The sequence below is a fragment of the Hemicordylus capensis genome, chromosome 2, assembly GCF_027244095.1.
Source record: "Hemicordylus capensis ecotype Gifberg chromosome 2, rHemCap1.1.pri, whole genome shotgun sequence".
Lineage (NCBI taxonomy): Eukaryota > Metazoa > Chordata > Lepidosauria > Squamata > Cordylidae > Hemicordylus > Hemicordylus capensis.
In genome coordinates this window covers 102,863,848-102,880,529 of record NC_069658.1, presented here as the reverse complement: position 1 = coordinate 102,880,529, position 16,682 = coordinate 102,863,848, and the positions used below count along the sequence as shown (strand labels likewise).

Below are 16,682 nucleotides of genomic sequence, written 5' to 3'. Positions count from 1 at the left end.
ATTTTTTAAAAACCCTCTAAATTTTGTATATTTATTTATTTATTGAATTTATATACCACCTAATATTGAAATCTCTAGGTGGTGTACACAACATGAAAACATAATTGTCTACATGCAGTTTCAGGATTAGGGTATCTTTTGACTCACTGGCTGACATCTTGACCAATACTCTGCTTGCACAATAAGCAAAGCTGCACTAGCACAAGAGCGCATGGCTGTGCAAAGATACATGGAGCTTTTGGAAACTGCACAATTGTGCTTTTCTGCAAAAGTTCCATTTGAAACTAATTAGGGGTGCTACAGGTTGTGTGCTTGTTATGCATGCACAAACATGTTTGCACTAATGTAACACTAGTCTGAAACATGAGCTCCAGACTTTGTACAAGCAGCTAGCACAACAGTTCTTGCACAAGTGCAGCATTAGGATGTCAGGCTTCCGTCAATTGTCTTCAAGCAGTTTGGGCATTGTAGTAGCCTTTATTCAGCCACCCAACGGTGCACCAAGGAAATAACTTGCCTAGGGAGCAAGAGGTTGCTGGTTCGAATACCCGATGGTATGTTTCTCAGACTATGGGAAATACCTATACCCGGCAGCAGTGATATAGGAAGATGCTGAAAGGCATCATCTCCTACTGCGCAGGAGATGGCAATGGTAAACCCCTCCTTTATTCTACCAAAGAAAAGCACATGACTCTCTGGTTTCCAGGAGTCAACACCGACTCAACGGCACAACTTTACCCTTTACTTTATCCTTTATTCAGACAGCCAGGGGTCAGTAATAGATGAATTCTTCTGGGATTCCCTTGTGCTGATCAGCTGAAGCATAGATTGCATCACCCATTTCTCAACAGGCCTTTAGTGTACTGAATCGAAGGCCACCTCATGGTGCACAACTTTTAGGGCTACAGTTGGCCAGAATTGCCCGGGGTTACTTAATCAGTGTATGAGCTGCTTGCTCACATATGCACGTGATTGTATCACAGATTGTATCTGATTCCTGCAGATCATATGCTTCAGGAGCTTTAGCTCCCATCCATTCACAGTGCTAGCAGCTAGGCTTTGTAAACAGAGGTGCCCAATTTTCACTTTTGATTCTCCACCTCTAACAAGCTGTACCTTTTTTCTGGATGAGTGAAGTGCTCTGAGAAGAAAACCATCATTTCTAGTACATTGCTTCTGGAATCATATGTTCAGTTTGCTCACAGAAAAGGCTGTCCACTCAACCTTTGGGTTTTTCCCCCCGATGGGCTTTGTGATCAATAATATTTTAAAACAGGAAATAAGCATATCTTAGTATATTCCACTTGGGAAAATTCACTTGTTCAGATCTCTTTATCAAGCAATCAGAAACTTGCCAAAATAATAATAATTAAAAATTAATGCAGTAACGCAGTGAAAATTGCTTTCCAGGATTTGTTAACTTTTCATACCTTCTACAATAACTGTAGATTCACTGCTCTTTTTTATATAAAAATCATAGTTTGAGTAGGAAAAGTGGATCAAGATCAATAAACTAATATGGACAATAGATTTTTGGAAGCTGAATTATGTTTCTTGCTATGTCCCGCACTTAGGCACTGTCAGTAAGGAATTTTTAACTCTTTCAATGATATTTTTCAATTCTATACATTACAAAGCTATTGATGTCAAAGAGAATACAGCCACCATGTGCAGATTTTGTCAAGAGGCTTCAATATACCATAGGCCAATATACCATATTTATCATCTTTGAAACATGTTAGATTCCCTACTAGACAAAGTAAAAAAATGGTTCTACAGGGCGCTTTCCAGATTGCATGTTATCACAGTGTCACAACGGGTCCCTTAAGTGTGCTTCCGTATTGCCTGTTTTTTGACATTGCAGCCCCTGCGTTATAAGGAAGGTGCCGTTTATATTTCCAACGCCTTCTTTCAGATTTTATTGCTGCATCACAGCCCTATAAAAAATAGCTGTATATTTGCCCATTGTAGGAGGCTTGCCTTCTTTCAATGGCTCTCTAATGCGGTTTGAATTTGCACCACAAAATGTTGCAGTTTATACTGCTTTTTGCAGTGCAAGGCTCACAATCTGGAAAGCACCCAGGATAACTAAAAATTCATTCTTTCAAACTCTGTTGCAACATCAGCTCTTTGAATTTCCACAAAATTCCTTCAGGGGCAGCGGAGAAAAAGGTGGTTCAGTTTAGAACAATGGCTGCAGCCTTTGGCATAAATCAGAGTCCTCACGTGCAGTTTCTGGTCTACATTTTGTAATAGGTTTCAAATACTACAAATAAAAGAGCACCACCAACCTGTACCTCATCAAACAAAACAAATTGCAGCGCCCTAGTAATAGTCAGCAATCAATATAACTGTCTTCGTATGCAATGCCTATGCCATGCGGCAAGAACTTCGAACTGTAGGATGTTCTCTGTCTGTAGTCAGTCACATATCATGACCAGGAGTCTAAGGGGTACAGTGTTGGCTACTTCAAATAGATGTTCAACACAAAGGATAAAGTGGGGAGTACTTGGACCATCCTCGAACAAAAACAGAGTTCCAGAAGGGTAATTGTCATAGATGGGCATGTGACACTGCATTATTCTGAAGCCCTGTTCAGATGTCATGCAAAGCAGGGATGTTGTACTCATGTACAATGTCCCCCCAAAATGTGCTTGAAAAGTCCCACTCCTGCCCACACAGAAGTTCACACTCCTGTAATGTGTGTGAAAATTGCTTTCCTCACCACCACTCCCCACACAGCATTCACAGAGACAAACAATGTGCTTGTGGAGAGATGCTCCCCATGACGTGGAATACTGGGGCACCCCATAACCCTGATCATGGGGAGGACCTCTCCATGAGTACAGTGTCTCTACAAAGACACAAAGTGGGGATGGGGTTTCAGACGCTCCACAGTGGGGGCAGGGCCTTTGAGCATGTTCTCAGGGACACTGTATGTGAGTGCAGCATCCTCAAAGCACCTGAACAGGACTAGAGTCAGACCACTGGTCCAAATAGCTCATTATTGTCTACACTGATTAGCAGTGGCTCTCCAGGGTTTCAGACTAGATGTCAGTGACAGAAGCTGGGATCTTCTTCATGAAGCATGTGCTCTACTATAGCTTCAAATAAGATGCATTATCTTCATTCTACACCATGCCACCCCTTTCCCCACTGACAGACTGTGAACAGACCCAGAAGCCAGAAAGACCTATCACTGATAAGATACAAGAGTTAGAAGAAGCTTACAGATAAAGCCTGCCTCTGAGTGAACAATGAAGTAATAGTAATCTAGGAAGAGATTGGATTCCCCTATGGTGAAAAAGAAAAGGAGTGTTTTAACAGGGGCAACAAGGTGGAATACTATGTCACCTGAAGAAGACACCACCCCCACATTCCTTTTCCGGATTCGCCTAGCTACCAAGGGCCAGATTATGACATGCTGAAGCCCTAAACTATGTCAAGCTTAAAAGCCCCCATATAATTTTTCATCAATCCTTCCCTTCCTTACCGCTCTGCTTACGGTTACAGCAGCATTTATCTGAAGCAGGAAATGCTGCCTGTAACCATGATGGTGGGAGTCGGTCTAACCTGCCTCTTGTTCAAAAAAAGAAAATTCAATATAACTTACAGTTATTTCTGCACAGATTTATAAACTCAGTATATAAATAATTGTGCAGCCATGAAAGTATATATTTGGCTTATCAGAACAATAACGTCTTTTTAGAGCGTTCTTTTCCCTTTCTTTTTCAACAAATGAGATAAAACTTGGTATTTAGTCATTTCTGGTATTCAGAGGCCCCTCATAATCTGAGGCCCTGAGCTGCAGCTTACTCAGCTTTTCCCTAAATCCAGCACCGTGTCATCTGAAATGCTATTCCAGGAAGCTCTTCACACGGGGCTTTTAAAGCCCTTTAATTTGCATCTCCTCCGGAATGGAGGGTTCACGTATCAGCCAGATTTACTCCGAAGTACCTGTGAGTTATCTGGGAGCGGCTCACACAAAATTTGGGTTTTTCACTGTGCCTTAGAGTGTAGCCTGATTTATCTGGGGTTAAAAAAATCTACTATTTGTATCGGTTTTGGGGGACAACTTTGAGTTCACAGTAAAGCTTCCCAATAAACCTGCAGTAAAGCCTGCTGTGTGTAAAAGTCCCAGGTGGATTATACATAAAGGCAGTTCACACCATTATAATGAGTCTTGGACAAGTGTCCTATCCTAGTTCAGGAACTGTGTGCACTCCTCTTTTGTGATTATGTGCTAGGGAAACAGCAAGGTCAGAAGGGGAGGAAGTGGTTGTTTTGGAGAGAGGAATGGGTAGGGTGGCGATTTCCCCTTGGTAAAGTGCTGGGTATGAAAGACAGTGCCATACAAACCAGCTCCTCTCTCCAAGTCTATAACTTCCTCCCATTCTGATCTTTTTGTTTCCCTTTCAGACAGTCACAAAATTGCACAGCTCCTGAACTTAATGAACAATAACTGCCTTACTGGCCAAATGGTTGAAAAGAAAGGTGATCTTGAACTTTAAATCTCCCTAGCAATGTTCTGCTCCTTTTCTTGACCTTTTCTTGAAATAGCTAAAGAGGTCATGAGAGTTATACCAAAAAGTGTGCATTTACAAGCTCTGATCTACCACCAAGTGGGTTATAAGATTCTTTAAAAATGAAAGCTGAACATTTTAAAGAAATCAGATTCTTTTTTGGTTTCCCAAATGTCACACATGTGGAGGTGTGCCATATATATTTGTGGCCCAATATTAGTTACTATATTGCGATACAGGAAGATGCTGAAAGGTATCATCTCATACGGCACGGGAGGAGGCAATGGTAAACCCCTCCTGTATTCTACCAAAGAAAGCCACAGGGCTCTGGGGCGCCAGGAGTCAAAATCGACTTGACGGCACACTTTAATTTACCTTACCTTACACAAGGAGAAAATGGAGAAGAGTGTGAGAGGCTCTTAATTAGACTCCAACTATGGTTATTCCAGATTTCTGCTTGAGGGGGCTAGAACTTTTAAGGAAGAAAAAGTAATATGCAAGAGATTACTCTTGCCGAGTACATAATTTGAGGTTTGTGGCTCCACTGAATCCCCCTCCCACACACCTCTTTTAAGAAATTTGGCTATTGTATACCACTGATGCCAAATGTAGTGAGACTCAAGTAACAATAAAAAGCTTACACAGTTCAGTATACACTGCAAAGAGAGTAACAGTAATGGATAAAGTGTGATTTAATATGAGGCTAACATTTTATTGACAGATTTTTTAGCCAGGGGAAATCATGAGATCAGAGTCCAAAGGAAAACTCACAGATTGTTTTTCCCACTGTGAAATGCCTTTGCGTTGTATGGCTATCAACCTTTATTACTCTGTGAAAACCCTGTGCATTGCATAACTATTCTCTTACAACACCCAGTAGTGTGCTAGGTGTTTCCTATATTTCATGAACCAGAACTGCACAGACCAGTTTCATGCCCTGAGGAAATTTGTTATTTCCTGTAATATATGGCTTATATTGAAAATACATCTATTTATGTTTAATATCTGCCTGAAAGACTACTTGTGCTGCTATGATTTTCTATTGCTTTCCTGTAAATATAGATTATATCACTATTAAACTATATTCTAGGAGCTACTGTGGGCTAACTAAAGTTTTTGAGGGTTGTTTTAGTTATAGGAAATCACTATTTTAGAGAAAACCACTAGCTTCTTCATATGCATGCCCTCATTTAGGAGGAATGTGTCTCACAGTAGCTGCAGAAACATGGTAAATATGTATAACCATAAGTAACATCCATTCTGCAACTGGAGTGGTTGCATTTATGTAAGGGGTCACTGCACAAGCAGAATTCTCCTACCATTCATGGAAGTAGGTTCCATCAGTGGAGCGCCACTCTGCTGAAGATCTGGATGTTACTGTGGCGGTATAAAAATACCCACCCAAAGTGCTATTTTTTTCTTCAACAAACATGCCCCACACATGGACACATACCCCCAAAGTATTTTTGTCCCCATCACGTCCACAGATGAACAATTGGCACTTCCCTAGTTTAAAATTGTGATATATGCTACTTTTAGTCTCAACACAGACCTTTAAATAGTATAAACTGAAGACAAAGATATATGTGATGAAGGCCATTGTAGCTTTAAATAATGCATCTGGTCAGTTTTTGATCCAGGAAAAAGGTGAAGTAACTCCCAGTGGTTAGCAGATCTTTTATGTGCAAGATCCTCTTGGTTGAGATAAATTTCTTCAGTCTTGAGAATGAAAGGATGAAGCATCTGTTCAACAAGATTTTTGTTTAATTTTAGCAAAGGAACTTTGCTGCCATTCTGCACCACAGACAAAATAAAACCACTTATTTATCCACTAAATCTATTATTTCACAATACATAGCATCACCAAGTGATTTTTTTCCACCCCCATTTTTGCATGGTGAGCATTTACTTAATTTTCAGAGAAGCCCTAGAAGGTAAATGCCAAATATTTCAAAACGAGTATTTTTAAGCCTGTTAAAATAACAGGCACTAGTAGGGTTGTTCTCCCTCGCCCGGGATGGACCCGCCCTCGCTGTCTCTCCCCTCCCTATGGGCAGGCCGGACCTCCCTGCAGACCTCTCCTAGATGTAGGGTTAGCTTCACTCCTGCGCATTTTCACAACCTACCCCCACAGGCAAAGAGCTCCCAGACCGACAATCCGTGCAAAAAAGACGCTGGGGCTTCACCTGTTGGACGCCTGCCTGACATACATGTATGCATGCATGCTCCCATTAAAAGTACAGCACAGCTCCACCAGGAGGAATAAAGGCCCCGTTTCAAAAGGGCTGAGCCCCCCCAGCCCCCGCCACCCAGGGAGCCGGTTCCCACCACATACCTGAGAGGGCCCGCACCGTACGGCAGAGCCAGGGCCCGCAGCGGAAGCGCCGGGTTGCCCGCCAGAGTGCCGCCATGTTGTACGGCAAAGGCGACGGAGGCCGCCGAGCTGGACGGGAGGACCCCTACCACGCAGCCACCAGGGCTGCCCGAACCAGTGCCTGATAGCTGACGCCTCCTCCACAGCCCCTCGCGAGGGTCGCGTGGAGGGTGAAGCTGCTGACCGGGAGACGGAGAGGTGCCCCCGGTAAATGTGTGAGTGAGAGAGGGAGGAGCCCTGGCGGAGATTGCCACGGGGAGGAGGGACAGCCCCGTGGGTGGGGCCGGTGGGGGGAGCAAGAGCAGGCTGGCCTCCAACAGGTGCAGCTTGAGTCTATCTGTTCTGGCTTGGGTCCGGTCCCGTCGCCGCTGCCTCTCCCTTCCCTGCAGCCAGGCCGGACCCGCTGCTGCTGCCATTTTGTACCTGCTGCCGCCGCCTTTTCTCCCCTCCCTGTGGCCGCTGCCGCCTCTGCCCTCCCTGGTCCCCGCTTCTCCTCCGTCCTTTTCCTAAATGGCCGCATGCTGCCCGCGGCCATTTCTGCGGCAGGGCCGGTCCCGCCGCTGCCGCATCCACCCTCCCCGGTCCCCGCTTTTCCTCCATCCAGTCCGGGAGCCAACATGGCCGCCGTGTCTCTGCGGCTGTATCTTTCTTGGATGTTCTGGGCATGCGCTCCGCGCATGCCCAGAATGGCTGAGAAAGACACAGGCAGACACGGGATCACACTTTAGCATTTTATTATAGAGGATGAGGGAATATGGACAGGGCAATGACATTCATGGGAACTTTACGACATCATATCTATGGCCAAATCGGACTTCATTTAAAGTACCTCCCCAAGTACTGTGTGATGCATGGCTCCATGGATCACTGCATGCATGCAGGGATCACTGTATGGATCCCATCCAAATAACTGCTGGATGTTTCCACAAAAATGAATTAGATTTATTTGGAGTCTAAGAAATCAAAACTTGGGAAAGCAGTAATTAAAATGGTAACTCTAAATTATTGCATTAAACTAACTGTTTAACTTAAATTGTATGAATCACACCTTATACATGCGCACACATGCGCACACACTCACACACAGCTGATTCACAACTTTGGCTGTTGTTGATGGTGTTGCTGCTGTCAGGGCCATGTGGCCATTGCTAGATACTTAAAAGATCTGGGCCCCATGCCCACAGCCCCAGTTTTAATAAACTCAATCATCTGCACTAAGAATACAAATGTTTTTTAAGGTCTCTAGTATTATAATGTAGTGGAATCCTCTACATCCTGATTATCCTGAGAAATGATTGCTGTTGCTGGAGCAGCAACAGACATGAAAATGTGTCTCCCCCCCCAAAAAAAAGTCATGTAGGAGATGGTTGATGAGATTCGGGGCTCTCATCTGTTCACTGCGGGTCCAAGCCCCATGGGCTTCCCCAGTGATGCCCCTGCAGGGCCAGCTGGTGACCTGCCTCTAACAGAAGGCACCTCACAGGCACAGGCCTTGGCTACGAATCCTTTGCTTAGATTATAGTCCTTTTACACCTGATGGTGAGAGGCTTCTTTTCAGGACCAGTTCGTGCAGATGCAGAATTCCCTACTCTGCCACAGAATCAAATGGTACCTCAATAGGTCTTCTCTCTAGCCCTTTAGGCAGGGTGTTTAGATAGAGCCTCTTCTATCTCTTTCACTCTACTGCTCATCTAGGGGGGTGATTGATGATGGAAGCTTCAGCCCCTCCCACTGCCCAATAATCCACCATTTGAGATTGCCACCTCAGTTCCAGGGGCGGAAGGAGGCTGGAGTGGGCCCAGAGACAAAATTTTAAAATGGGCCCCTCGCTGATACACATACACTCACTTCACATGTGACTTGCCTCGTGGGGGCCCCCAGGCAGCTGCCTCCCCTTGCCTAATAGTAGTTACGCCCCTGCTCAGTTCACCTCATTAGGAGGTCAGCTCTGGTCAGTCCCTTTCCCTCACTCTGGCCCTTCCCTTACTTCCCTTGTAACCAGCCACTTTTGGCCATGTTCCAGCCACTCACTCTAGTACCATCCCTTCCCAATCAGCCACTCCCTAGCCAAGGTCATGACAGTAGAGAGAGAAGAATGTTATCTACACTTTTCTGAAGCCTGGGGTGTGAGCTCTGTTGCTGAACCAAACCTCCAGAAACAGGACTAAAGGCCTGTGCCTACAGCAGTACTTGCTGTGCTTCCCTTCAGATTGCTCAAGCTGAGGAGCAAGGCTGTGAAACCTTACTCCTGGGATCAGGAACAATGTGGCACAAAGAATCTGGACAACCCTTCCAAGGTAGTTAAACAACTTTAAGCCCGTTAAATTAACGGGCACTAGTAGACCTTTGGGGCCAGCTAACTCCGCCTCCTCTGGCTGAAGCTCCGCCGCCGCCTCGGCCGCACCACATCCTCCTCCACCTGGCCGGGCCCACAGCCTCTTCTGGCCAAGAGTGGGGGCCCTTTTCCGAGAGTACTGCCCCACTCTCCCTCCCTCCCTTCTGCCCCACACTCTTGCCTCTCTTCCCCTCCCTCCCACCCCACTCCCTTTTGCCCTCCCTCCCCCTCACACCCCTCTCTCTCACCCTCCCCTCCCTGTCAGCCTCCTGCCCCAGTCCTTCCTGCCCTCCCACCGCCCCACTCCCGCTTGCCCTTCCCTTCCCCCTCCCCTGCCCCACTCCCTCTTGCCCTTCCCCCTCCCCCTCTCCCCCTCCCCCCTCCCCCTGCCCTACTCCCTCTTGCCCTTCCCCTTCCTCCCTGCCCCACTCTCTCTTGCCCTTCTCCCTTCTCCCTCCCCCTGCCCCACTCCCTCATGCCCTTTCTCCTCCCCCCTGCTCCACTCCCTCTTGTCCTTCCACCTCCCCCCTGACCCACTCCCTCTTGCCCCTCCCCCTGCCCCTGCCCCACTCTCTCTTGCCCCTCCCCCTCCCCCTCCCCCACTCCTCTTTAGCCCGTTATATTAATGGGCTCGTTCTTTGGGGCTGGCTGTTCCCTTCTCTCTCCTGCCCCACTCTCCCTCCCTCCCTTCTGCCCCACACTCTTGCCTCTCTTCCCCTCCCTCCCACCCCACTCTCTTGCCCTTCCTCTCCCTCCCACCCCTCTCTCTCACCCTCCCCTCCCTGTCAGCCTCCTGCCCCAGTCCCTCCTGCCCTCCCCACTCCCTCTAGCCCTTCCCTTCCCCCTCCCCCTGCCCCACTCCCTCTTGCCCTTCCCCCTCCTCCCTGCCCAGAAGAGTCGTGCGCTCCGGGCCCCACCGCCGCCATTCCCCCTCCCGCCACCGCCAGCCTCCGTGCCGCCGCCGACCTCCCTGGCCGGGCCAGGGCCCCCACCACTGCCGGCCTCCCCTTTCTGGGCCGGGCCAGCTGCCGCCGCCTGTGGCCACCAGGCTGGGCCCACCGCCGCCTCTGTCCCCCCGCCCCAGTCTCCAGCCGGGCCGCCGCCGGCCTCCGCGGCCGGGCCCTTTTCCGCCGGCCTCCGCTTCGCCACCAGCCTCTGCGGCCGGGCCGGGCCCTTCGTCGCCAGCCTCCGTCAGCCTCTGCAGCCCAGCCGGGCCCTTCCCCACCAGCCTCCGCGCCACCGCTGGCCTCCGCGGCCGGGCCGGTCTCTTCGGCGCCGGCCTCCGTGGCCAGGCCAGGCCTTTCGCCATCGGCCTCCGTGGCCGGGCCAGGCCCTTCGCCGCCAGCCTCCGTGCCGCTGCCAGCACCAACATGGCGGCTGGCACCTGCATCCGTGTCTCCCTCGGCGTGTTCTGTGCACGCGCACCACGCATGAGCAGAACAACCGAAAGAGACACGGACGCAGACACCAAGGGTTTTATTATATAGGATACTCACTCTCACTCTTAGCCCTTCCTTCAGTAGATTCTAAACTTCATGGAATTCTGCCTCAGAGGGCTAGTCTATTGCTTTCGATCATGCTATTGGTTAATTTGTTTGGTGGGGGGGGGAGGAATAAAAGCCATGCTGAGCCACTTCAGCACTAAAGAAGGAAAAAACCTTTATACCCCTCAAGAATTTCCTTTCTCACAAGCTTTTAATTAGAATTTTAATAATCCATTTTATATTGGTTTTATTGTATTTAATGTATTTTAACTTGTGATTTTAATGTTGAGATTTGTACACCGCCTAGAGATTTACATATTAGGTGGTATAAAATATGATAAATGAATGAATGAATGGTCACCCAGCAGCAGATTTTTGGAGTTCTGTACATGAAGAATCTTGGGCCATATCTGCCATAGCAGTGCTCACCCTATTAAAGATCCCCCATTGGTAGGCTCTGTATCTTTTAAAAGGAGCATGATAGAGAAGAACAGGGGTTGGTGCCAGGCTGTGGAGGATCCCGAGACAAGCCCTACACATGTCCAAGATCAAAGGAGTGTATTCCCTTTGTATTCCCTGCAATGCATTCCCTCCAAGATTACCAGTGAATGGAGAAGACGCCATAGAGGAGAGTGGCTCCTCGTGCTCTCCCTATGAACGATGGAGGGATTCTTTGACAGTGGCAGCAATTCCTCCTGTCCTGGGGAGGAAGAGGAGCTGCTGCTGTCCCCCCACTCTTCAGCAATGAGGAAGGTGTGAAGAAGAAAGGCTACTGCTGCTGCCGAGTCCCTTAGCAGTGCCTTTTCCCATCCTGCCTATGGACTAATGTACTTTCTCTCAGAGGCTCTTGTAGCATTGCACTGTGGGAGAAGGCCAATGGGCAGGGCAGGAGGAAGCAGCAGCCACATGAATCTCTGGCTCTTGCAACTGCTCCTTTCTCCTACTAAAATTCCACTAGGTATTTGCTACCTTTCCCTAGCCCTGGCCAAATTTGCAGATGACACTAAGCTATTTAGGGTAGTGAAATCCACAACAAATTGTGAGGAGCTCCAAAAAGATCTCTCCAAACTGGGGGAGTGGGTGACAAAATGGCAAATGTGGTTCAATGCAAGCAAATGTAAAGTGATGCACATTGGGGCAAAAAAACACAACTTCACAAATATGCTGATGGGATCTGAGCTGTTGGTGACTGACCAGGAGAGAGATCTTGGGGTCATGGTGGACAGCTCATTGAAAGTGTTATCTCGGAATGCGGCAGCTGTGAAAAAGGCTAATTCCATGCTAGGAATCATAAGGAAGGGGATTGAAAATAAAAATGCTAATATTATAATGCCCTTATACAATCTATAGTGCCACATCTGGAGTACTGCATACAGCTTTGGTCACCATATATTAAGAAGGATATTGTAGAACTGGGAAAGGTGAAGAAGAGAGCAACCAAAATGATCAAGGGCTAGGAGCACCTTCCTTATGAGGCTAGACTACAGCATCTGGGGCTCTTTACCTTGGAAAAGAGGCAACTAAGGGGAGACATGATCGAGGTGTATAAAATCATGCATGGTGTGGAGAGGGTAGACAGAGAGAAATTCTTCTCCCTCTCTCACAACACTGGAACCAGGGGTCACCCCATGAAACTGAAGGTTGGGAAATTTAGGACTGACGAGAGGAATTACTTTTTCACACAGCAAATAATTAATCTATGCAATTCTTTGCCATGGGATGTGGTGATGGCCACCAGCTTGGATGTCTTAAGGGGCTTAGACAGATTCATGGTGGACAGGACTATCAATGGCTACTAGTCTGGTGGCTGTGGACCATTTCCAGCCCCAGAGGCACAATGCCTCTCAATACCAGTTGCAGGGGAGCAACATCAGGAGAGAGGGCATGCTCATACCTCTTTTCTGTGGGCTCCCCAGAGGCATCTGGTGGGCCACTGTGTGAAACAGGATGCTGGACTAGATGGGCCTTGTGCCTTATCCAGCTGGGCTATTATTATGCCTTTTACCTGCTTCTGAGAAGGAGTGAACAGCCATGGGGAGACAATTTCACAATCTGGTGGCAATAGCAGAGAAGACCCTGTCCTGCATGCATGAAACCAAGCTTCCCTTGGTGTCAGTATCCAGAACAGGTATCAGTATCCCCTCCACTGCTCCTGTATGGTGGGCAAGCATCTGAAGAAGAAGGTAGTCCTTCAAATAATTGAGGCCAAAATCATTAAAGACTTTAAATGAAAAGGTGCTCGTGATTAAGGTAATCACGAGCACCTTGAACTGGCACACCAGCTGAAGCTGCACAAAAGGACTCCTAGTCACAACTGCAACCTGAGCATGGAGGAGCAATGCCAAGTCCAGGAGAACCCCCAAAGTGAATCTGATGTTTTGGAGAGTACAACTCATTCCAGAAATGGTTCATAACCTAATCCCAGATCAGCTTTCCTACTGACGAATAGCACCTCTATTTTGTTAAGATTTAAGTCTCAGCTTTTTAGCCCACATCTAGCCCATAAGAGCCCCTAAATCTCACAGTTGAGCCTCCACAGACCATCTCCCTGGAACCAGATGACAACATGAGATAGATCTGTATGTCATTAGCATACTGGTGGCATCTCAGCCAAAATCTCTGGACAACCTCTGCCAGTGCCAACTACTGGTACAGGTGGTTCAGGGGTCAGCTGGATGGGCATTCTGAGAGGCCTGGGCTGGCCTCTGATGCTGCACCTGGTTGGGGATGTAACCACTGCAGAGTTTGTCCAGCATACTGATACTGTGATGGCAAAAGATGCCCCTGTTCAATTGCTATTGTTCATTAAACCTTTAAAGGCACAGGAGACATGTCAGTTGTGGGGAGGGGAATGACAGACCTACTCAATGGTATTAAGGTCTGGGACACCTACAATCATTTCTGCCCTATGATCTCTTACAGGGATCCCATTCTCATTCTCATCTCCCATTCTCATGAGGTTCCTTCCAAGGAAGGAAGGAAGTAAAATAACGGCAGCCATATAACTGCCTATATGCTCATGTAGTGGGGCTTGATAAGCAGAAAAGATATGGAAGGGAACTGGGCATTGCCCCATTCTTCCTCCAGTCTCACATGGCATCCTTGGGAACGGGCCAGGTGCTGGCATACCTTGGCAAGAGGAATTTTGCTCCAGCTGGCTATGAAATGACTGTGGCTGGCAAGAAGTTACTCTGGGTGATGGCCAGGCAACTGATAGCCCTGGCCTGAACACGGATCAATGTGGGTATGTTAGGGAAAAGCCAACATAGAGTTTGTAAAGGAAAATCTCCTAATTTGTCACACTCTGTTCATCTCACTAATAGGTTGGCCGAGAATAACATTATCCATATAAAGGCAATTTCTCCTTGTATCTGGATCTCAAGCTTTACAGACACTTTTAGTTTGGCAGCTGGCGCCTAAAACTGTCAAGCAAGCAGGACATATTGGTAGATAGTCCATGTGACACATTGAATTGATTGGACGACATGGAGACACTGCCTCTCTCCCATTTTCTCCTGAGATATATCCTGAGTTTGGGGGGAGGGGGTGCGACTTGCTGTGTCACAAGCGTTTACTGCTCCAGATCTAAATGTGATCAATACTGTATGCTAATTTTTACATACATATGCTTATTATTCTTCATGTGTACAATATAGGGGAGTCCAATAGAAGTTTTAAAATATAAAATATTATCACTTGCACACACAAAAAACAATTAAAAGCAAGGTGGAAAGTCTCAATGTTTTCACTCCCTGCCAGACACAAATGTGCTAACGATTCCTGGAAATCAGTGTATGTCCACAAATCCCTCAGTGCAAAACAATTCATTTGTTACAGAGAATTCCAAATGAGTTTGGAATCAACTCTGTGTACTGAATTCCTCCAGCAATGTGTCATTTTTCTCTCCCTCAGAGGCTCCACTCTTATTTATGCTGATCAGGGAAAATTATGTTCATAATTTATTCTGTTCCTTTTGAACACAAATCAAACCTCATCCATACAGAGCTTCATTTCCAGATCCTTCTGTATAGAGACTATGCTTTTATCTCCTCAGTTAACTATTGAAAGCTGTATGCCTGATGTATTCCAGACATCTACATTTTGCCAACTAAATCCTATTTCCTTCCCTAGCACATTTCCTCTTCTGTCCAATCCCAAATCTTTAGATAACTCTTCTGTCTTCTAGATATTGCATGGCCTTCACATGTTATAAGTGACCACTATTTGTTTTGTTTTTAAGTTTACATGAATGATCTGCTTACATAAAATAAGGGTTTCCTAAGATGTATAAGTCAAATCAACTCCTTCAAATTCCTTCTCATCATCTGTCACAGACCACTGTTTTTTGTGGTCTACTATTTGTGTGCTATGTGCAATTAGCTTTTCTCCATGCTTAAAAGAAAAAAACCAAATCAAATATTGTCCAAGTTACCAAGGGTGTTTTCACATTACCAAAAGTGCAGAAAAAGGAAGTGTGGGTGAGTTCCACTTCCTCTTTCTATTTGTACTCTTTCTACACCCTGCAGGGTAATGTGTGAAAGAGGAATCATTCATCTCCCCAAAGGGACATGCATCCAGAAAACCTAGAACTTCCCAAACACTTTTAATCTTTGCCCTTTTTAATAAAGTTTTAAATTGTCACTTTAGTGCCCTCTAATGGAGCTAACTGTCTCTACACTCCAGACCCAAGAAATACACAGACGCAATAGGCTTGGGTAAAAGGGCCAAATTTTATTGACATGGTACAATCAGCGAACTGTGTCAAGCAGACTCCACCCCCTTGCAGCGCGGGCCTAACCAGGCTGGTTTGGGACATTGCTGTCCTTGCCCATGCCCCCAAATGGGCAATACACCATGACTCAGGATAGAAGCAGGATAAGCCCACTTCATCGTCCTCCTTGTCAACCCATCAGAGTCAGGGCAACTCCTAGGACTTTACACGCCCCAAGTCACGCAGCCTTTAAGCTGTATGAAGCCCTGAAGCAGGTTTCCTGGCAAATCTAAGTCCCTGGGCTGCCAAGCCTCTAGGGACCCATTGTCCAATCCACCTTTTTCCAAATTGCCCAAGGGTGCTCACCGATCTCAAACCCATGTACACCTCCACCCAACCTGCACTGTACCTGCCTGGTTGACCTAACTAACTAAAAACTAGAAAATGCAGGATGGAGTAGGCAAAAAGTTCCCCCAGCCCAGCCAATATGCCAAGGGGCAAAAATTCCTACTCAGCCCCCAAAAAGGACCGCCAGCTGAAACCAGTTCTGCCCCTAGGGGAGGGAGGGAATCCGGCTGCGCTGGAAAAGGCAGAGGAAGCAAGGGAGCCGCTTGAACAGCACGTGGTTCCCGCCCTCTGCTCAGCCCTGACCAATCGGGGCCCTCCTCAGGACTGTGCCTGGGGGAGGGACAAAGGCCCATCCCTCAGCACAAGGCTGCAGGATGGGCACATTCTGGGAATTGCACTGTAGTCTAGAATCATTGTTGCACTATACAACATAACCACCTCCTAAAATTTAGAAACCAACAGTTAGACATAATTAATAGTGAAGTTCAAACTCAGATTTCCCATTGTCATCATATAATCCCCCCACCCCCGCACACACACACACACACATTTTTCTTGAATCCTGAAGAAGCAATTAGTTTTTGTCCATTACAGCCAAGGGGGTTCCATACATTCAGTTCAATAGGTACGGCTTATATTTCAGAGGAAATATAGTAAATTTGGCTCAAGACACCTAAAGAGGAATTACTAGGGGCCCGTATTTCACAGCCACCTCATAACAATGTTAAAAAAAAAACATTACTAAGGGAACTCTTGAAAACAGCTGCTTAGGAAGTTTAGAGGATATGGAATATTGTAGATACCGTGTTTCCCCGAAAATAAGACAGTGTCTTATATTAATTTTAGCCCCCAAAAATGCACTAGGGCAATTAGCGGTACATCAGAAATTACTGCTAGGTCTTACTTT

General features: G+C 46.8%; 1 protein-coding gene across 1 annotated transcript in view; it reads left to right on the top strand.

Moving 5' to 3' along the window:
- Window positions 1–16,682, top strand: part of PCSK5 (proprotein convertase subtilisin/kexin type 5) — a 440,322-nt gene that overhangs the window by 345,673 nt on the left and 77,967 nt on the right. The gene's annotated exons all lie outside the window — the stretch shown is intronic.